Below are 23567 nucleotides of genomic sequence, written 5' to 3'. Positions count from 1 at the left end.
GAGCTGCCCTTGGTCCCCCCAAGGCTGGGATAAGTGTCCCACCTCTGAGCTTCCAGGTTCACCGGTGCTAATTATTCCACCTAACATCTTTCCACTCTGTACTGTAATTGCCTGACCACTGGTGCCTTTCTCTCACTGCACTGAGCCCCTTGAAGGCAGGGACTGTCCCTTGCTCCCCTGGAGCTTTACGCAGAGTGTGGAAACATCTGTGAATGGCATGCCCTGGAGCGATAAAGTGCCCTCTGACCAGGAGCTCAATGAACACTTATTGAATGGATGACCGGGTGAATAAATGGATCTATTGCTCACACTTCTGGATTACACGTAAATTCTTTGTATTGTCACAGGACCTAGTCTTCCCGTCTTTGTCTTCCTCATCATAGCATGCATCAGGTTTACTTGGGACTGGAGTTGAAGTCCAGAATTTTATAGTGCAAATCAGTACAGGTCTAGCACTAAGTAAAATTGTACTGGAACTGAACATAAAGGACCCTGACTCAAGTCTTGGACTCTCTGACTGAGAATTCCAGCTGGCAAAGAAGCAGCACACCTGCAGGAAGATGGCTAAGATGAGTGGCTTTGTCCACATCCATAAGACAAGTCCCACTTTGGATATCAAAGGACTGAACTGGTTGGTACTCCTCTTGAAAGTTTCCATTCCCAACTGGAGAAATTCACAGTGTATAAAGAAAATAATGGCTTGTGATTTATATTTTTGTGATCTTAAGAAGATTCCCAGGGGGCACCTTATGTGTTCATCCTCTTACCAGGCTCATAAACTTTTGTTTCGGGTCTTTAGCTAGATTGCAGAAATTGGTTTTAACGTTTCTGATTTGATTTCATCACAGTCTGTGAACACTGCAAATTGGCCGTGTCTATGATGTAAAAATAGTCTATTTTATAGTTACTGGTTCCTCCAAGAGTCCATTACTACCCACTTCAATCTGGGCTCATGCTCACCTGTAAAAGGAGGGTAAAAGAGTGGGTTTGAACCCTAAAGTATTTCAAGGTCCAGTGTAGATAACCCTATTCAAGCTCTTTTCCATAAGTACCAGATCTAACTGCTGAGTTACAGGTATCATATTCCCAGAGGGGCTTATTGTGAATTCTTGGGACATCAACATCAAGAAAAATCATGTTCTCTTTCTAATTGGAGGCAGAAGGATATAAAGAACATTTCTTTGATGCGGAAATGGGATTTTCCTCCCAAAGCTCATGGGGAAATTTTTGGCTTATTTTTTTGCTGCCACAGCCATGGAGGTAGAATGTCCTTAAGTACAGTATAAGAAATCAATTTCTAGTTGTCAAACTCTGTACCAACCCAGGGATTAATTTCTCTTCTGACTAGTTTCACTGCCTTTGTCCGTAGTTATGTTTCTCTCTCAAGCATCCTTTACTCAAAATATATAACAGAAAAATCTCCACGGTAGACTGAGGGGCATTCCTTACACATGAGCACAAGAGGAGTTTGCAAAAAGCAAATGAGGTTCCGGGATGGGAAGGTCAGAGAGAAAATCAAGTCAATTTTTTTCGTGTGTGTGGCGGTGGGTGGTTGGGTGGGCAAGGAATAGCACCTTTATTTGGAAAGCCAGCAGATCCAGAAGATGGTGGACTAGGGTCCCAAAGAACCATCTTGCTTGGGTTTGGATGCTAGTTTCTTTTATAGAACAAAGACAGGGAGGTGAGGAGGTCAAGTACAGAAGACGATAAGTTTGTTGCAGAAAATCAAGTCAATCTTGATTAAAAATGGCCACTTAAACAGTGAGACTCTAACATAGATAACCGCATGGAATTTCACTTTTGTTATAAGAAGCCAGGTGGATGTCTAGTAAATATGTTGTTTCATTAAGTTCAGCTCTGACGGTTGGTTTCTGGGACATTGTGAATTAGGCAGAAGCTGAAAGGAGGTAGCTTATAAGCAAATTATTTCCTTTTGCAGGAAATAGCCCAACTGGTGGTATATTGGCTTATGGCCATACCCACTTGTAAAGGTCCAAGCCAAGATTTGCTCTTTCCTGGATTAAGATTTTTCCAGAACCATATTTAGGAGCAACTGTATCCTTCCCTTATTAAGGCTCGGGCTATGGAAAGAAGAATGGAAAAGGAGGAAGCTTGTCTGTCAGCAGGGTCACTAAGGTGCTTGGGCAGCCATTCAGAGTTGAAAGGCCGCAGGACACCTGGATAGGGTGCTTCCTGCCTTACCTTGACGGCACAGGAGCCACATACTTGGACAATACTGAATGTGAACTGACCAACCTGCCTTTCAAACTCCCCTGCAAATCATACATCAGGCATCAGGTGATGCCAAAAATAGTTTTTCAAGGCAAAAATATCTGCCCTACTTTCCAGTCTCTGATGCCTAAAATACCACCAGTCAGTATCCTTGTACTGAAGAATTGAGTTCACAAGCCAGAGGTTTGGGACTGTGTCATTCTGTAACCGCAACAAGGCACTTAACCGCTTTGAACCTCGTCTATACAATCTGGTAAATAATGTCACCTTTCAGGTTGTTGTGAGGGTTAAATGGGATATTAGCTGCTTTCAAACTTTGGTGCATATGAAAATTATCGTGGGTGTTTGTTAAAAATGTAGATTCTCAGGCTTCCTTCAGAAGATAATGTGTATTAACTAATTTTGTAAATGTGAAGAGTCGTACAAATATAAGTAATAGCTCTTATCATCCTGGGCACTCCTAGAAGGCTTAACACTTCAAGTAGTAATCAGCCTGTTACACAACAAGAAAGGGAGTGGGGTTAAAGAAACTGACATTTAGGGGCTTCCCTGGTGGCGCAGTGGTTGAGAGTCCGCCTGCCAATGCAGGGGACACGGGTTCGAGCCCTGGTCTGGGAAGATCCCACATGCCGTGGAGCAGCTGGGCCCGTGAGCCACAATTACTGAGCCTGCGCGTCTGGAGCCTGTGCTCCGCAACAAGAGAGGCCGCGATAGTGAGAGGCCCGCGCACCGTGATGAAGAGTGGCCCCCGCTTGCCACAACTAGAGAAAGCCCTCGCACAGAAACGAAGACCCAAGACAGCCATAAAAATAAATAAATAAATAAAATTAAAAATTAAAAAAAAAAAGAAACTGACATTTATTGAATATCTAATATGGTCTAGGCCTACTAAATACTTTAAATTATTTAATTATATGAGGTGGATATTAGTATTCCCACTTTACAGATGAGGATATTGAGACTGAGAGAAGTGAAGAGTCTTGTTCAGCGTCAAACAACAGGGTCTGTGAACCTGCTTTACTTGCCTCCAAAGACCAAACTCTTCCCGCTGTACTAGAGTCACATCACTGATAGGTATGGATCCTGTCTAAGGAACCAGAAGCAGAGACCAGGCCTGTAGAAGAGGAGAGATATAAACACGAGATCCTCAACGTGTGCTTTCCAGGTCAGCAGCTTCAGCATCGCCCTGGGAACTTGTTAGAAATGCAAACTCCTGGGTCCCACCCCAGGCTTCTGCATCAGAAACTCTGGAAGCGGGCCCCAGAAATCTGGGTTTTAAGAGGCCCTGCAGGTGATTCTAATGCACGCGCACGTCTGACAACCTCTCCGGTAGACCCAAGGCGCTGAGTGTGAGTGTGTGTCTGTGTGTGTCCCTATTGTGGGGAGGACCCTGGGAGGGTGCAGAGGAGGGGCGGCCTGAGGTGGGAGGTGACCTGAGAAGGGGGAAGGTAACTGAAGCAGAGGTAGGAGACCTGGCAATGCTCCCCTTCCCTCCCCAACTTGCTCTGTGTGTCTCATTCCCCAGGCAGGGTGGGGCTGTATATCACACACCCCGTGCCTAGGAGTGAAATGGTGTCGGGAGAGTCTTCAGTAAATCGAAGGATCTGCTAAAGTTCTGAGCTAATCATTCATTCATTTTATATAGGTGACTAGAGACTTAGGGCAAGTTCAACAAGAAAATCTTCAACCAAGTATCAGAATGATCTCATAATGAATGGAAACAGAAAACCTGCATTAAAAACTGTTCCTCTTTTCTTTTTGCTTTTACCTCACCTCCCTTCACCGCCACCCCGAAAACACTATCTGGCCATCACTGGAACTATCTTGCTCCCTTTCAAATTAAAAAAAAAAAATTCCCCTCAAAAATTTTGTTGAGATTAAAAAACAAGAGTGAATGGAAATCAATAACTAAGTGACACGAGGTTTAAAAGAGAATTCAAAAGTAAATATCCTTACGAATGGAATGACTAAAATGCAATTTTTGAACTGTGTTAGTTCATGAGCGTAAATTAACCGTAGGCATATAAGAAACTTCAGAAAATTACTAAGTGTGGCAGAAATGGATTCTTTCAATTAATTGCTTAGCCTTTTAAAAATGTTTTTGAACAAGCAAGTATACTCACATGCTTCAAAATTTAGAAGATTCAAAAGGGCACACAACATTCTCCAGGATAGATCACATCTTGGGTCACAAATCAAGCCTCAGTAAATTTAAGAAAATTAAAATCATACCAAGCATCTTTTCTGACCACAACGCTATGAGATTAGAAATGAATTACAGGGAAAAAAACGTAAAAAAGACAAACACATGGAGGCTAAACAATACGTTACTAAATAACCAAAAGATCACTGAAGAAATCAAAGAGGAAATAAAAAAATACCTAGAGACAAATGACAATGAAAACACGACGACCCAAAACCTATGGGATGCAGCAATAAGCGGTTCTAAGAGGGAAGTTTATAGCTATACAAGCCTACCTAAAGAAACAAGAAAAATCTCAAGTAAACAATCTAACCTTACACCTAAAGAAACTAGAGAAAGAAGAACAAACAAAACCCAAAGTTAGCAGAAGGAAAGAAATCATAAAGATCAGAGCAGAAATAAATGAGATAGAAACAAAGAAAACAATAGCAAAGATCAATAAAACTAAAAGTTGGAAAAAAAAAAAAAAAAGGCACACAATGAAAAGTCTCCCCGTCCCTGTCCTTCGGCCACCCAGCTCCTCTCACACTAGGCCACCAAGTTTATCGTAAATCTTTCTAGAGATAGTTTACACATTTAAACATTTTTACCTGAATTTTGGGATAATATACAGTCTTCTGCATTTGACTTTTAAAAACCTAATAATATATCTTTCAAACCATTAAAAATATGATATTTTATATAAAAATAGGAGCCAGAATTATCAGTGTGCCTTCCAAAAGAGTATTCCCAGGATAAAAGAGTATTTCAATATAACTTGTTCTTCTATGAACTAGTGCTGCATTCATTAACTTCATTCTAACTAACTTTGTCATCTATTGGTGGTTTCTTGCTGTGAAAGAGAGACAGGGGGAGGTGAGCTGTTGTTTCCAGTGAACACACTTGGGCTGGGTGGCCTAATAAGACGGGCTACCATGTGCCTTTGCGCATGGGGGTGGGGTATCATGAACCTTTACAGGTCCAGAAACACCCCTTTATTTCACCACGAGTTGTTCCACCTCAGTAGGACTCTCAGAGAAAATAAGTGCCCATTTTAAACAAGACCCCCAAAGAGTCAAGTGGACTCGTGTTGGCTGATGAGTCCCATCTCGTTTTCTAGGTAAGTGTACACAGGAAACCAAATCACTATCTAGAGGGTACTTGGTAAAACTAGAGCTTGAGGCATCAGGTGGTGGTATTATTGGCTTTTGTCGTTGAGCTACTCACAACTGCTGGCCGGCAAACTCTTCCTTTTATACTAGCTATATTTTTGTTGTATAGTTGTTACTTAATGCTTGTCATGTGCCGAGCACTTTACTCCTGTTACCACGCTCAGTTCTCACACAAGGCTGTGAGGTCTTATCTGAATGTTACAGATAAAGAAACTGAGGCTACGAATGGGTAAACAACTTGCTTAAGGTCACACAGAATTCCTAACTAGTCCTCTCCACTCTCTCTTTATGATCTCTGGGCAAATCCTCCAATTAACAGATTCACTCTTCTCACAGGCTAAAGGACCTTGGGGTCACAGTTTTTTTTATTACATCCCAGTCCTAATGACACCCCCTACTTTTCCAGCACCTGTTCACGCATGTATCCAGCATCACTGGCTCCTTGGCTGCTAGAAATGCAGGTATGAAGGGGCTCCCACCTGGTGCCCTCAGCTAGGGGTGAAAAAGACTTATACACTAGTATTTACAATGCAGGATGTTTTCACAGAGACTAGGTATATCAAACTTTACCCGAGGGTGTAGGAAATGGTTATAATGGCTAACATTTACTGAGTACTTGCCACATGCCAGGAACTGCCCTAATTTATTTTATACTTATTTAATCATCTCAACAATCCCCTGAGGGAGGGACTATTATTATGCCATCAGTCACAGGGAGGTTATGTAACTGGCCCCAGTGGCACACAGTTATAATGTAAGCTAAGCATTTCCATGATGTGTTTTCTTAGTTCAATTCAGAGGACAACATAGCCGAGTCTCGTGGCACCTTGCCATGACACTTAAGAGCTAACTGTGTTGTTGTAGCTAATGTTTGATGATGTGGTAGCTAGAGTAGTGTCTGCGGAGAAAGAATAAAATATGAAGGTACCCAAAAAAACTGCTTTGAACTTTAACTGCGTGGTCAGATCACCCTTGAGGGAGAGACTGGGGAGAGGAGACTCAATGTGGTATAGACATAAGTCAATTTCAAAACTGATAATGCATTCCATTTAGGGTGCAGTGCTCTTGTGCCTGGATTAACTTTTCACTCCCTGCACTGGCCACCCAACCCTTCCACTGGGAAAAGCCCTGTTTTGCAGTTGGCCAAAGACTATACCTCGCAATCAGCCAGTTTGCTCTCCAATGCGTGAGGTCACAAGGGAAACTAATCCGAATGACTCAGCATGACCCATAACTGCCACTAGAAAAATCACCCAAACCAAGATTCACGGGCTCTGATTTCCTGGTGTCCAAAGAGCAGTATCATCTCACTGATCCTAAAGGAATCCCCTCTAGAGAGGGGATTTCACAGAAGCACCCAAATGTGTAAGATGAACAAGAATGCACATTGCACATGGGTGGGACCTGTGCGGGAAGGGGACTCGGGGCATTTCAGAAATGGGTGGGTCTGGAGTGGAGTGTGGACTGGGAAGGGAAGACAGAAAGGGTCTATCCTAGGAGAAGTTTTACAATCTATTCTCGGAGAGGGACCGAAGGTAGGAGCTGGGGAGGGGAGTCAGGAGAGTAGCAGCCTCTCGGGGCAGTTGCCATGCTCTCATTTCCTCTTCTGAGAACTGGCCCCTAATCACAGACACTGTGGATGGGCCCGCAGCTGCTGCGTCTGAATTCCTTGACCCTGTTCTTTCTTGACCGCAGCGGATTGGTCCAGGGGACCCCAGGACTAAATGGAGCCAATCAGATTTGTCTCTGAGGAATGTGGAAGTTTGAACTGAGAAGCACAGATATCAGGATCCATGCTGTTGAGTGGGGCTGGTGGCCTGGAACTGTTGCTAATGTGTATGACTGATCTGCCTTGGGTCCAGCACCCCCTCAAGCTGATTGTTCAGCTCCTGCTGGGTTTGCCTTATTTATTTTTTCATTCATTTACTTATTTACTTACTTACTTACTTATGTTTAAGTTAGCTAGGGTCGATTTCTGTGATTTGGGATCAGAAGAGCATTATCTGAGGCTGTCAGAAAGCTGGCAAACACCTCTTCAGGCTTCAATGCTGTCTGCCCAGTTCTGACTGAAGGAAACCCATTTCTTCTAAGTAAGATTGACAGGTTACTCAGCTGCAAATTAAGGCTCCGATGAAGTCTGAGACTACTGGAGAGTGGAAACCAAGAAAAGTGCAGCCCCCACCCCCCGTCTCTCAAATCCTTTAAATTATATCTCAGGGAACAAGGTTAGGGTCCAACTGTGTTGACTCCAGCTAGGGGTGGCTGAGAGGCCTACCACCTGATGACAGCTAAGATTTCTAGAACATACTACTGGCTGCTAAGCCAGATTTATTACATTAGAATAGCTACAGAAGATCTAGGACCCAGGAATGTGCATTTTACACAAGCTCTCCTATTAAGTTTTCTGTTATTTTTTAGATGGATTATATATATCAGTTATCTTGGGTAATTCCAATTTTTAAAAAACATTTACTAATCATTGGCTTACTATATTAGATTTTTGGGGCAACCTAAACAAATGACCACAAACTAGGTGGCATAAAATGACAGAAATGTGTTCTCTCATTGTTCTGAAGGCTAGAAGTCCAAAATCCATGTATAGGCAGGTCTGTGCTTCCACTGAAGATGCTAGGGAAGGATCCTTCTTCTCTCTTCTAGCTTCTGGTGGTGGTCAGCAATCCTTGGCCATCCTTGGCCATCCTTGGCCATCCTTGGCCATCCTTGGCTTGCAACTGCATCACTCTAGTCTCCACCTCCATTGACACATAGCCTTCTTTTCTGTGTGTCTGTATCCCTATTTCCCTCTTCTTACCAAGACACCATTCAGTGGAGGAAGGACCCACTGTAATTACGTATGAGATATCTTAACTTGATTACGTCTGTAAAGACCATATTTCCAAATATGGTCATATTTGTAGGTACTGGGAGTTGGGACTTGAACATAGCTTCTTGGGGGACGCCGTTTAACCTATAACACTTGCTGTTGGATATTTATGTTGTTTCTAATTTTCTTCCAAATGATAATGCTACAGTGAACTTCTTTTGTATAAATCTTTGATGTCACCTTCTCTGATGATTTCTCTATGATAGATTACTAGAAGTGAGTGACGGGTCAAATGGAGTATCAGTTAAAGTCCAATCAGGGAAACAAAAAAACACTCAAGTTTTTCTAACATTGGGGAATTCATGCAAAAAATTGAACCTGTGTAAACAGGTTCTAGAAGTAGCCACAGAGCCATCAGGGGACGTGAGGTTACCCAGAGCTTAGGAGTGAAGCCACGCACCCTCTGTGAGCATCTGATGGAAAATCTAGAACTAGGACAGGACTGTTGGGCAGGAGCTGGATCCCCAGCAGTGGCTTTTAGAGGTGCCGCCCAAGGTTGAGAGAGAGGGGGGACCTGCCTCATCCTCTCCTCCCATCCCCCAGCTCCTCACTAGTGTGTCCATGACCAGGTGACCAGGGAGCTTGAAGCACACAGTCCATGGGGATCAGCCCCCTGCAATTCAGAGCAGACTAGGGACAGGCAGAGAAAGTAAGTTGAAGGCAAACAGATCAAGACTAGAACAGATGCGTGGAATTTTAAGGGTTTGATGTGTTGCTAAATGCTTTCCAGAAAGTGGCTACCAATGTACACTCTCACAGTAATAACTGAGGGCCTGTCTCTTAAAGCTTTTGCTAGTGTTGAGTATTTAAATTTAATAAATAATATTTCCTCCTAGTTTCCAAGGCAATACCTATTCACTGTAAGAAATCTGTAAAGTAGAAAAGCAAACAGAAAAATATGAAAATCCCTTCTAATGCTGTCACTCAGTGACAACCACTGTTAACAAGTGCCTCATACACACCAGTGAGAGCTCAATAAATATTCCAGAAACTCCAGAAACTACGTGGCATTATCTGTTAATTGGCCTATTATATGCAAAGTAAGAGCTGCCCATGAATGTCCCTGTTGAAGATTTTTCTGAGCATTTGCTCTCCTGAATTCTTGAGCTTACATCACTGTTAAAATATGCAGTATGATGCAACTCAAACATCCAGCAAGGAACCCCACAGATTCTGCCTTCTGATCCTTGGTTTAGTAATTCATCTTGCTGGATGGCAAACATTCAGACCTTTCCTTCTCAGCTTCCTATCCCCAAGTCCAGCCCAGTGTGAGGCTCATAGTAGGTACCCTATATATAAATGTGTATGTGTGTGTGTGTGTGTGTGTGTGTGTGTGTTTAATGATGAGAGAATGAGTACACCAGTACCTTCTTTAAAATTAACCACATCAGCACAATCAGCCTTATACAAACTCAAAAGTAAGATAGGGAATAATTTTCTCACAGAATAACATAATACGATTACTGCCTCTGGCCGTGTTCTCAGAAATGATGGAGATGTGTCTCAGGCTATGAAATATGCCATAGGTGCTAGAGTTTACTCTTTCTCGGCCGAGGCAGCCTCCCTAGGTCTACTGTCTAACCAGATTTCAAATCAGGCAATCCATGAACACATCCAAGATTCAGACCAAAGACAATGCAGCCTTAAGTAAATAAAAGCCTATAGGACCTGCAGAAAGAGAGGAAACAGTTTGCTTACATTCATTTACGGACAGATGAGGTAGAGACAGCAGCTTGTCCCGGCTCCCAGCCCTCGGCTCACAATATCAGAGGCTCAGGCAAATCAAAGGCAGAGACTGCCTTTAAGTTCTCATCACTGGACTCTGCTTTGTATTTTACTTCCCCTACATTACTAAAGTGATGATAGAAAGGCCCCACAGGCCCCATAAAAGATAGGCATTTTGCAACTTTGTTGAGTCCTGGAAATAATTTCCAGACCCTCTTTCCCAAAAGAGACAGGCGTAGTCCACCATGATGATCGGTGTTACGTCAGACGAGGTTGTGAGTTATGAAGGAAGCTGGAAGCTGCCTTCTGGTGTGTTAGGTCTAATCCAGGTGTTTCATGGGGGACCCAGGGGAATACGGCTGGGCAAAGGGAAAGAGAATCTAGACACAAGGGTTGCAGAAGCGTGGCTGTCCCAAAGTAGGAGAGGGGGAGCGAGAGCCATTCGCGCCTCAGGCACCCTTGGCCCTTCTTGTCTGGGGTTGCCGTGGGATCGAGTTCATCTTCCTTAAGTGGTCTAGGGCCAGCTGCTCCTCCAAAGTATTTTTTCCTTCCTTCCATTTTTAAGCCAAACTGTTCAATGGGAAGCATTAGCGATCGATGCCTAGGCTGAAAGGCCCCAACACAGACTGGAAGTCCTGGGACACAGCCTAGCTGGGCTCCACTGCTCCGTGCTCCCCTTCACGCCAGCATCTCTGCAGTGGACCTTCTCCCAGGGGAAGGGGCTACAGCTCTTTTTCCTTGCTCTGCCTCATTCAAACATCGCCTTATCCCACCACCCTGAAAGATTTTTAAGAATTAAGAAAATGTAAGAAGAGTTCCTTTTACAAAACGAAGTCTTAAACTAGGCAATTCATTCTCTCCTCACATATTTATTGAGTACTTAGCCTGTCCGAACCAAATTCGGACCCCAATATCCCATTTGGGGGGATCAGTCAATATCAGCCCAATGTCAGTATAGTATCTGTCATTTTCCGTATTTTCCCTTTCCTTTGGCTTGCACCTGGACACTGGCTCCTTACAGGTGTGTCTCCAAAGACGTGTGTTATTGTGTGATTGTGTGTGTGTGTGTGAGCGTGTGTATAGGGGACAGGAAAGGCGTCTGGTTATCATTCCACACCGGTTGCCCTCGGCATCACCCTGCCTGTGCTGCACACTGTTGCTGCTCACTGGCCCCTGTTTCCGCAGATCTCCGCCTTCACTAGAGCTCTGGGTGTAAGGGCCCAGCTCACCTCTGAAGGTCAGCAGAGTCATTTGGCATCTGGCCTCTGTAGGCCTCACACAGGTCCTGCTGGTCAGACCCTGCCCACGAGGAGCGCGAGCCCTACCTCTCTCCTAGTATCCTGGAAACCAACGACCCAAATAAGAAAAGGCGCTCTCTTTTATCTTCAAACTACAAAAGGCATTCTCCATGCAAGGCAATTCTCCACGCAAGGCAATACTTTGAGAGTAAGGCCTCTTTGGGGTTGTCTGGCAGTTTTCCTTAGGTGCATATGTGTGTGTGTGTGTGTGTGTGTGTGCGTGTGTGTGTGTGTGTGTGTGTGTGTGTGTACGTGTGTATATGTAGCATCACATATAAAATTTACAAAACCACTGGTAACTCCTCCTTGAAGGTTAGAATAAAGGGCTAACTGCCTAGCCTTTCTTAGTGGAGAGAAGGGGGTAAAATTCCCTTTGTTTCTTTCCAAATGTCTAGAGTAAGGAAGAGAAAAACAAACAAAAAGGCAACAATTCATATTATAAGAACTCATCTTGTTACATCTGAATTCATTCCAGACTCAAAATCAGGCTACATCTGGATTCCAAAGCTGAAATAAATGTGAGCCAAACGAAAATACTGGAGTGGTGGGAGGAGGGGAGAATTTAAGTCGATAGAAAAGGCGTTCACAGCGAGAGGGGGCAGGGCCTGAACGCTCAAAGATCTAGGCTCCTAGATTCTAAAAAGTGGAAGGAATCATTGAGACACAACTTCCCTCCCCATTTCAAAACCAATTTCATGATATCCCTTGCAAGTGATGACCTAGTCTCAGACTATCTACACATAGTAGGAAAGGGCTTTCTTCTTTTGGAGGAGGTTTATTCCATGTCTTAAATCAAAACATTCTAAATTTCATCCCTTAGCCTTCGTTTTGCTTTTCAGGAGTAATGTGGAAGCGGGCAGCACAGCTTGAAGGCTGAAAGTCAGTTATCACCCTAACCCACCTGGCTCCCTGAGCGCCCCAGTTTCCACAGCTGGAACTGCTTCCTCCTCACTGCAGGCCAGTTAGAGACCCAGAGAAAAGCAGCCTTGAAGTTCAGCCTCTGTGCTTCCCGTCAAGCAGTAAGATGGTTTGTTCTACTTCACCAATATACCCTAGTTCTAGTGACTCATGTTAAGAGCAATGTTCGCAATGCTTAAATATGCCAGAGTCGCCGGTCTAAGTGCTTTGCATGTGTGTTTGTGTATGTGAGAGATTTAATCCTCACAACTACCCTATGAGGTTAGTACTATTTTTATCACCATTTTATAGATGAGGAAATTGAGATCACACAGCTAGTTACTGGCAGAGCTGGGATTTAAACCCTGGCATTCTGGCTCTAGAGTTCCTGTGCTTAATCACGAAGCCAATGGTTCTCAAGTTTGAGCATGCATTAGAATCACAGAGGGCCTATTCAAACATAGATTGCTGGGTGTTTCCAATTCAGTAGGGCTGGGGTGGGCGTGAGAATTTGCATGTCTAACTAGTGCCTGGGTGGTACTGATGCTGCTGGCCTGAGAACCACTAGTTGGTGCTAACTGACTCTTTCTCTTGATCCCCATTTTGATGCCTGCCTGGTACCCCAGCCCCTCAGGAACTGGACAGTTCCAAGTACCAGAATACGGCTGGGTCTCCTCTCTCTGCTGTCAGATGCCCCTGATACTACTCGCTTTCCTGGACCTCTGCCTGTGTTCTGTCATCTGCAAGATGTTCCTGTTTCCATCCACCTTCCTGGGCTCTCAGATGCTAGAAACTCCCCCAATCATAGCCACTCTGTGGTAGGTTTGTCTGGTCTGTGGATTCTACTCTGTCCTGTCCTACGACTGACCGAGCTGTGGCCAACAACTGTCACATAACCTTTAACTTTTCTCTGACCTAGAACAATTAACCTAGGTCCTGTGTTCTCAAGTGACATGGTCTTCAGATCTGTCACTGTTCACATGACCCTCCTCTGACCGTCCTCTAGGCCATCAATGCCTGTCTTTAGTGTGTGGAGCTCAGAACAATGCCCCTATGGGATCCGACCAGAATTCACTGGAACCATCACTTCCCTTCTCCCAGACTCTTCTATTTTATTAATACTGCCTATGATTGCATTCATCTACCCTTTTGGCACATATAGACTTTGAGCCCAAGCCTTCCAAATATTTTTCGTATAAACTGTTCTCAGGCCCATCTTTTTCCCATTTTATGCTTATGTAATTTTTTTTACCTTAACACAATGCTGTATAGTTATTCTTGTTAACTTTCATCTGGTTTGTTTTTATATTGTTCCAGACAATGGGATTTTTTCTTTTTGAAATGTCTCTTTATTATTTTTCTTATTATGAAAGAAATACTTGTTCATTACCAAAAAAAGTCATAAAATATAGATAATCTAAAAGAAGAACATTCAAACTTTTATTATGCCACCCACCCAGAGTTAATCATTATGAATACCTCGGTGTATATCTTTCCAGACCCTTAACAAACATCTTTCCAAATTATCCATAAATAAACTTCTGTACATAGACGACCAATAGAGATCATTTTTAGACTCATTCTTACATCCAGTATATTTAATATATATCTCTTCTAGCCCTGAGTCAGTCACAAAGTGGCTTCTGTGTTTTGGCATAAGTTGTCAAAAAATATTGTACAAGATGGCCAAGAACAGACTCCTGCAGCATAGTCCAAGATCCTGCCCTCCAGAAGGCTGTTGAATCATCATTCAACATGTATTGTATAGCAGTTTTCAGCCAGTTAGAAATCCACGTATTAGGACTTTTAATCCAGTTTTCCATCTTGTTCTGATGGACAGGCGTGAGGGGATTCACCTAAGTTGTGATAATCACTATATAGCCCGCAGGTGTGATCTAAGTCTTGTAATTCCCAAAACACCAGGCTTCATATTAAGTAGACTATTTGTAGATTACAAACCCCAATATTATACTATCCTACCTCCTTTCAGGCACCTTTTCCATTCCATTTCCAATTTTCAGGCACCTTTTTCATTCTTCTTGATTTTCCAAAAATTACTAGCAGTAACTCTGCAGTTACTTTGGTTAGTTCTCTCAGCCCCTTGGGATAGAATTCATTCAGGTCTGGAGACTGCAGTCTTTTACAGAGAGACATCCTGTTCTCTTACTATCTTGGCTCCTATCTTGGATGTCAATGACCCCCTAACCATGTTTATTCCACACAGTCAGGCCTGAAGATCTTTCTCTTTTATTGAGAAGATGGAAGCCAGTTAGGAGTTGTGAAGAAATTCTTTTCCTCTCCTGTCATCCACTGGCCTTAGGACATCAGCCTCAGTACACAATCCTGGCCATTTGTGTTCTCATCATATCCAACAAAAGGCCATTTTGATGACTCCAGATTTTTCCATAAAAAAATTGTTTTCTTGGCTTCAGCCTTCCAGCTACAATTTTTACTCTTTTATACCAACCTTTCTTTTTCCCCTTAGTAATGTACTGTTCTCTGATCTTGTGTGTCTGTGTGTGTGTGTGTGCGTGAGTGTGTGTGAGTTCTTTTACAATCTGATTTCATTGAAGTGGCCCATTTGCTTCCTATATTCCTCTCTCTTTTCCTTCACACCAAGATCATTTTTTAAAATAATTTTTTCAGATTTATTTCTTTATAGTCTTAAGCCACTTCCCCCTTTATAGGATCTAGATATACCAACATATCTATCTCTTTGAGTTTTTGAAATATCAGATAGATGCCTCATTCATGCCCTCTGTTTTCCTCTGGGCTATCACAAGGATGATATAGAGTATAATATTCAATAAAGAGTGTGTGGACGTCATATTCAATATGGTTATTAGGTTAGTAGCAGCAGAAACAGACTCTGGCTAAGTTAAACAACAATGGAATTTGTTGGGAGGGTTATCAGGAAGCTCACAGACTAATAAGATTTGGAACCGGGCTCTGAAACTGACAGAACCAGGATGGCTCCAGAAGTTCACTTACCAGGAATTATTCTCTCCTTGTGTCAATCCACTTAAAATTAAAAGTCTTAGGAGAGACAGTGCATCTGATTGGCCTAGCTAGGTCTGACAGCCATCCCTTGGCTAGGGGAAGGCAGGAAACCTTGACTGACATGCCCCAAAAGATTGCATGCAATGTTGGGGGAGGGAATCACTCCCCAGGGGATTGGGGTGCAATTACCTGTAGTGGGGTGAATAGAGTGCTAAAGAATAACAAATGTCCACTAGCTACCGTCTCCCAAGGATAACCTCACTTCCACTTTACCAATAGGATCTAGCTTTTTTCTCAAAATTAAGCTTTGGTCAGCATTGATTTTATCTGCTTCTGAAAAAAAGATGTTGTTAGCAAGGGGCATTAGGAATTTATGAGATGCTCTGTTTTGAGCAAGGAGAGACTTCCCACAGGTATCTGAATAGTGGAAGGAAATCCTAGGAATACCAGTAATCTCTGCCAATTTTAATAATATCTCTGAGATTCTATTTCCCTTGTGCTCCCAAATCTTCTAGAAAAGAGGATCAACAAACAAATGCATTTACCTCATATTAAAATACTAAATTACAACCATAGTTTGGGCTTATTATGTAGACACTGGGAAATCATAAATGTTGTTCCTGAACCTTTCCCATTATTTCTTCCTCAAAATTATTACTTGTCCTCTTAATAACATTAATAACCTTTTTCATATGGTGCTGAATATGGACCTCCTGATACTCTGTTTCATCTTTCTTTCATTCCTGTACCCTTCATAATATTCGATGTTACATTTTTTTCTTAGACTTTTTTTCCCCTCATCACTGTTTCAGGAATGTCATTTATTATTAACCTATTAAATGTGTTCCTTCCAGGCTTTATAAGTGGCCCTCAACCTCTGCCAGGAACTTCTGCCAGTCATGTATGTAGCCATTCATTTCTCATGATTGTCTTCCTTTAAGGAGAGACTATTCAACAAGAAGGAATAAAAAAGTATTGTGATGCCTAGTTCTTCTCAGTTTCCTATCTAGAATCCCAACTAGATATGCAAGTTTCTTCTAATTTTACCATTTGCTCCCACGTGGCAGGTGACTTATGACAGGCTTTCCTTTTCAAACACCCTCCAAACAGATAACCCAGTTCTAACTTGACCAGGACATGTCAGCTACAGTCATCTCCTTATCCCTCACCACGGAAAAGCTCCACAAGATACCTTCACCCGGAAAATCATTGAGCACATAGATACTGGAGGAGTAAGCAATTCTTAGAATCATTGATTCAGAGGCAAAATCTTAAAAGATAATGACAGTGGGTGGAAGAATGAGATTAAGGGAGTAAAGGGGTAGTAGAACAGCAAAATTCCTTGATAAGTTTTTCTCATGTCATCCTGGAGATCTCCCCCTGCCTAACAAATCAGAATGACAGTAGAACTGGGAGATTATTTTTTAAAACTTCATACTTCCAGGGATTGTATTTGAAACTGAGGAAGGGCACACAAATAGTCTACATGTCATACACAGGTGGTGTCATCGACCCCAGAAAGGCTTGGGCTTTATAAGAGAAGTTGGTGACTTGAGAAACCACAGCAGCCAAGACACGCTGAGAGCCCTGTTAAGATTTTATATTGGAACCTGTCATTGGGATGCCCTTTTAGTTTCAAGGACACACTAATCTGGAAATTTGAAACTTGCCCATGACTCAGTTTCCTTTCCTTTCAACTGTCTTTAATGAAGTCACGAGATCTGACAATGGCTAAACAACCAGACATGGATGGATCCTAGGCTCTGGCACTTACTAGGCAAAGTAGCTTTTGGGGGTACTTAGATGTGAAGGAAGCTGAGAGTGAAACAACGTTTGTCTAAAAGAATGCTAAGTGTCAAATGGGGGAAGCCAGGTTCATGCTCCAGGGATTCAAGAACAACACAAGAAGAGAGGACAAAAAGCAGGAATAAGGAAAGACCATTTTGTCCTGAGTGGGTCTGGGAGACTGGAGCTCTCTCTCTTTATATGACTGACCCTCTGGGGTGTGGGTAGGGCAGCCTGGGTTAAAGGTACTGGGCAGACTGAATAAGAACCACTGTTTTCAAAGAAAGAAGTACCCTTCATTCTCTTAACCTGACAGCAAAGTAAAAATCAAGAGACTTTCTCCTAGAATGCCAGCCAGTCAGCTGATCCCCTTATCAATAGAAGCTGAAACATCAAAGGCATGGTTTGTCACACAGTGTACCCAAACCAGCAGCTACCCCTGAAGAGTGTAGGACAGCCTCGGGATGCAAACGTCGTTGGGAGACGGGGCTAGGAGGCTTAATTGAAGCTAGATTGAGTCAGATTGTATATTTATTTGGGGTCAGCTCTAAAGTTGATGGAAATGAGGGCTGATGGCTATGGAGAGGCCACAGTCCTCAAATCACCTCTTAGAACCACTTCCTTTCACAGTCAAATTAGCTGATGATTAAGGCATGTGAAAGATACAGGGAACTGTGGAAAAGATGTTCGTGGGGAACAGTGATGGTGGTGGAGAACAGGACACACAAAGATACCGTCTGACCCCAATAATTTAACTGACCAGTGATTGTAAGGGAATACAATTCAGATTTGCAGTCTATATTTCCATTTTCACTCATGCAAATAGGAACACAATGAAAAAGATGGTGAAGGAAAAAGATATAATAAGAACGAGATTATTTCATCATACCAAGGAAAAGAGAGAGAAAGTGTTAATGAGTAAGTCAAAAAGGGATGTTGGGTAAATAATGAGCACATATTCTCCGTGATGTCAGGGTACACATAATAAAAGCAAACAGACTGCAGCCACAGCCAGAGGGGACATTGACCTGGTAGTAGAATTTCCTCCTCGGGAGGTCTTTAGAGCAGAAGGGATGCTCTTGTTCTAACACGGCTTCCGGCTTAGCTGCAGCCCCTGCCCCTCACTCACACACATCCTCACTGCCTCAGGCGTGGTAAGCTCACCTCAACCAAACACACCCCGCTCCTGTCACCAGTCTCTGCCTGAATTCCTGACCTACAGGATAACAATTCACATTGTTGTTTAAGATGCTAAGTTTGGGGGTGATTCATTACACACACAGAGAACCAAAACAGCAACCTGTGGGGCAGGAGGGAGGGAGGTGGGTCCAGGCAGAGGGAGCAGTTGAGCTGTGAGAGCCTTAGCTGTCCCTGTGAGAATTTCTGAAGCCGGCATGACCCTTTAGAGTAACATGTTTTCTTTTTGTAAGCTATAGCAATTTTATTTTTTCACCCGCTCCATGTAAGTATATAAATGGCTTCCTTATTCTTTTCCACAGCTATATAGTATTCTACCGTGTGGAGGTAGGTACCATCATTTATTTAGGAAATCCCCTATTGGTAGGCATTTAGATTGTTCTGATATTTCAAAGCATGCTTCACAGTACATATGTACACAGTCTTTTTCATGCACAAGCACAGGTCAAAGCACAGAACAAAACCCTAGAACTCGAATTGCTGATATGCAGGTTTCTCACTCACGGTCCAGCACTGATCTATAGGAGTTGTGACCTGGGAACTGCCTGAAGACCCCACTGTACCCATCACACAAGGGGCACTTCATGTGAGCTCAGAGGAGATGCTGGAAAACCGTATGGGTGCATTATACAAAGACATTAAAAGAGAACTGTCTCAACAAGTCCTCCGCTGTGTCCTGCACAGACTTTCAGGTCAATACAAAGTTCTCAAACACCTTCTGTGCTAGGACACCGTGACACAGCCGAAAGAAAGAAACGACTTCAGGAGCTGAAGATCAAGTCTACCCACTCAGTGGGACCCAGAAGAGCTGCATGCAATCAGCTGGGTTTTCTCCCTCACTGAGGCAGGTCCAGTTACCAGGGGAGAGGCTGCCCTGAGGTCACTGAAAGACCACACTCTGTGGAGGTCTTTCCCTCCCTCTCACCTGCTCTCTCTCTCTCTCTCTCACACACACACACACACACACACTTTTTATGATAAAGTACACAAAAACAAAACAGAAGACACTAGCTGAATGGTTTGGGTTTCCCATTATCTGCATATAATTCTTTACTCCGGAGTGGGTGTTTTCATTTGTTTTGATAAAATGCACAGATGTATTTCTGTACATCTAGTATTTCAGTGGCTTTCAAACTATTTTGACTATGACCAACGGTAATAAAAACATTTACAACACAATCTATCCATCTATGTATATCTAAAGAAAAGTAGCAACCACCAAAAGCATTTAGCTTTATTGTGCATAAGACTCTCGGATATTTTCTATTCTAGTCTATTCCATTTTGTAAAAATGCTGGCCTCAACCCACTTGATTTCATGACTCACTCATGGGTCAAGATCCGTAGTTTGAAAAACAGGGCACACCATAGGCTTGGGGTAAAACTCAGGTGTTTGCCTTGTGTGATAAGAGCCTTAAAAGCCTGTGCTGTCTGCTTGCTAAATTGTTCTTTCTTTAAAAGTTAAAAGTCATCCTCGTTAAATGTACAGGAAGCAACATAAATCTGCCTTTCTCAGAAGTTGGCATTAATGTGCTGTAATTTGGTGCCGGTGCTGGGAATATCAGTAAGTGCACCTGGCTCTGCCATTCTGCTTGCCTCTCTGTCACAGTTGGGGCATCCCTCTAGATGCCCTTTGATGCAGCTCAAATGAAGAGAATGCAAATGCTAGTCAGCCTGGGCCAAGAATCTGTCTCCCTGACTGGGCCCCGTGGCAGAGAGAGGCATGTGCATGTCTCTGTCACTCGCAAGAGTGATTTCTTGCAAGGGGAAGCCAGGCAATGGAGTAAAATGAGAAGCAAGGAAAGGGGTGCAGGTGTGGAAGAATTCTCCCTAACCTTATGCTATCACCCCCAAAGCAGTATAAATGATGCCACATCTGTGTTCAGGTCAGTTCAGGAGGATGGGGGAGAGAAACCGACATGTTCTGTAAGTCACCTGTGTGTCAGGTCCTTTTCCAGGCGCAGTCCCATGTGGTCACTGTAGTAAGTGTAATAGGAGCTAACCTGTATTGAGTGCTTATTTTGCTTTAGGCATCTATAAGCATTATCTCCCTTAAATCTCACAATTCTATGAGGCAGATGCTATGTGATTCCTAACTTTGCAGAGAGAAAACTGAGGCTTAAAGGGGGAGAATCACTTCCTCCAGGTTACATCACTGGTGTAAGATGGAACCAGGACCACAGCCCAGGTCTGTCCGAGCCCAGAGCCTGTGCTTGTCACCACTGATCCGCATCATCTCTGTTTGGCAGATAGGAAACCAGCTCAGAAAGGTTAAGTAGTCTGCCCAAGGTCACACCTGTCGAGGTGACACAGCCAGGATTCACATGGAGTCTGCCTTGACACCGTGTTCTTTTAATAGAAGCACTCAGCACTGCTGCATCCCAAGCCCACAGTGACCTGGAATAATCTAAGGGGAAATGCGGTTCTTCCAGGAATGCAAGCATGAATGTGGTTGGGTGGACCGACCCAGGGCTGCTACTGAGAAACGCGGACACCGCTGTTGATCCTCCATACGATGGCTGGGCGGGGGGCGGAAGGGGGCAAGTCTCAGATGAATCATCCCATGTCTTCAGACAAATAGCAGCGCAAGCTCGTGGACATTTCTGAGCTCCCTAAGGGTCAAACCTAAAGTTGTGATGGCTTTGAAAATTTTTCAACTCAATCTAAAGCCTTGACTTAAAATTCCATCTTAAACCAGGCCCCTTCTGAGAGGCCAAGAGAAAAGTTATACTTCATTGCTTAGAGAAATAGAAGCAGATCGCTGGAGGGCAGGAACCATGCTGCTTGGTTCTTAGAATACTTAGTACTCAGGTTCTTCACTATTACCTTCTAAAGCCCCAGAAAAGGAATTTCTAATGCCAGGGAAGACATTTAAAACGTGGGGGAAGGGAGAGGTGTCTAGATAGGTAACCTCTACCAATTCCACTGAAGGCATTTGAGTAATAGTTGTTAACATTATACATAGTTAATTTACATGAGTAGAATTCTAGAATCATCCCCTCAACAGGAACTTAATTATTCTGCTTGTAATTTGAGAACTTTCTATACAGCTGATGTATAGCTGTTTATTAGGGCACTCATATCAATGGTCTTTTTATATATTTATTTAAATTTTTTTTTTTACCATATGATATCACTTATATGTGGAATCTAAAATTTGACACAAATGAACTTATCTATGAAACAAAAACAGACTCACAGACATAGAGAACAGACTTGTGGTTGCCAAGGGGGAGGGGGATAGAGGAAGGGAAGGATTGAGAGTTTGGGATTAACAGATGCAAACTATTATATAGAGAGAATGGATAAACAACAAGGTCCTACTGTATAGTACAGGGAACTATATTCAGTATCCCGTGATAAACCATAACAGAAAAGAATATGGAAAAGAATGTATATATGTTATACATATATATGTATATGTAACAGAATCACTTTGCTGTATGCCAGAAACTAACACAACATTGTAAATCAACTATACTTTAATAATGTTTTTTAAAAATTGAATTAAAAAAAAATTGAATTTCAATGATGTTAGGTGGGGATGTAGTTCCCACTTGGTCACAGTTCCCCCAGCTCTACATTATCTCACACAAGCCCCAATTCTGATTTTATGCTACTTGCCTGACCCTGCAGGAGTCAGTGTTTGCATCCTCTCTGTTCAAGGCAAACCCGTCCCTTTGCAGAGAAGGAGTGTGAAGCCCAGAGAGGCTGGGTGACAGGTCCAGGGTTGCTCAGGGCTCACTGTCAGGGCACAGAGGAGGGAACCCAGGGGTCCTCCCTCCCAGCCAACACTCACATCTAGAGTTGCCAATGGCCTTTTCATAAAATGGCCTCCCGAGGTCAGTGGGGAATGGTGACTGTGTGATGCTCATTCTGGCATCTCCAGAGCCTCCCAGCACAGTGCCTGTCACATAGCAGGCACTCAGTAAACATTCATTGAATGAATAAATGAAGTTGCTGATGCCCCTTTTTAAAATTTCAAATGGGAAAATAATGGTTGGTAATACTACAGACAGATTTTCAAGTTTAAGAGTAAGGATCAAGGTTTTGATGAATGGATACTGTTTCCTAGTTTTAGAGGCTAAGTATAGACTTTGATCACTAAATGACTCATATTAGTACTAAAGTAGCCAAACATGTTCTTTCTCTCTAAACAAACAAAAAAAAAGTCTCATAGAGGTGTTTTGTTAATTTTTTAAAAAGTTTTTACAGTGTAAAATTGTAAGCTTGGACAAGGGGATAGACAGTTCCCAGCAACTTGGCTCCCGGTTGGATGCATGTTCTACTGCTTCCGTGCGCATGGGTGTCACCACCCTCCAGCCTCACCCAAACTGAAGGTGCAGCTCTGCCCACTATTCACAGACAAGTCCCAGCAAAGACTAACCCCAATCTTTTTGGTACAAGTTTTACAAGGGCCAACCCAAGGTATATCCAGCTTACTATAGTTATTAGCTCACCTGGCAATTCAGGGTCAAGGGAAAATAGGATCAGGGAACAAAAAAAGAAAATGGACTAGTAAAACAAAATAAAGCAACTGGGATAAAGACTTCTTTTCAAAACTCAAGCAGAGTCTTTGTCCTTTGAAGGATAGGAGGTACCAAAAAACAGCAAGACAACCGGAATAAACCCCATATAAATCACTGGAGCATCCACTTTCTGTTTATAAGGAAAAAGCTCCAGTCCATCTTTTATTTTCTATTTTTATATTCATGAGAAAAAAACAAGTAGATTATAAAATGAATTATGGATCTCAGCATTAGCAGCTGAACAGATAAAGGAATAAATAAAAAATTATGATCACAATGAGATACCATTTCACACTCATTAGGATGGCTCTTATCCAAAAAATGGAAAATTACAAGTATTGGAGAGGATGTGGAGAAATTGGAAGTTTTGTGCATTGCTGATGGGAATGTAAAATGGTGCAGCCACTGTAGGAAACAGTTTGGCAGTTCTTCAAAAAGTTATACATAAAATTACCATATGACACAGCAATTCCACTTTTAGGTATATATTCAAAATAATTAAAAGTAGGGACTCAAACAGATATTTCTACACTAATGTTCATAGCAGCATTGTTCACAATAGCCAAGAGATAGAAACAACACTACTGTTCATTACAAGACAGATGAATGGATAAACAAAACGTTTATCATACAATTCAGTCTTAAAAGGGAATGAAATTTTGATATG

The 23567-nt window shown here is 42.7% G+C and overlaps 1 long non-coding RNA gene across 1 annotated transcript in view; it reads left to right on the top strand.

The window, feature by feature from the left end:
- The window catches only part of LOC309658619, a 473127-nt gene extending 468038 nt beyond the window's left edge, over nucleotides 1-5089 (top strand). Inside the window, exons 2-3 of the long non-coding RNA XR_014262326.1 lie at nucleotides 2774-4384; nucleotides 4908-5089. This is a non-coding gene — a long non-coding RNA (uncharacterized lncRNA). The remainder of the gene's footprint in view (nucleotides 1-2773; nucleotides 4385-4907) is intronic.
- The last annotated feature ends 18478 nt before the right edge of the window (nucleotides 5090-23567 follow it).

Source organism: Balaenoptera physalus, assembly GCF_965194825.1.
Source record: "Balaenoptera physalus genome assembly, chromosome: 3".
NCBI classification, from domain to species: Eukaryota; Metazoa; Chordata; class Mammalia; order Artiodactyla; family Balaenopteridae; genus Balaenoptera; species Balaenoptera physalus.
Note: the sequence above shows the minus strand (reverse complement) of the source record. Positions and strands in the feature narration are given on the sequence as shown.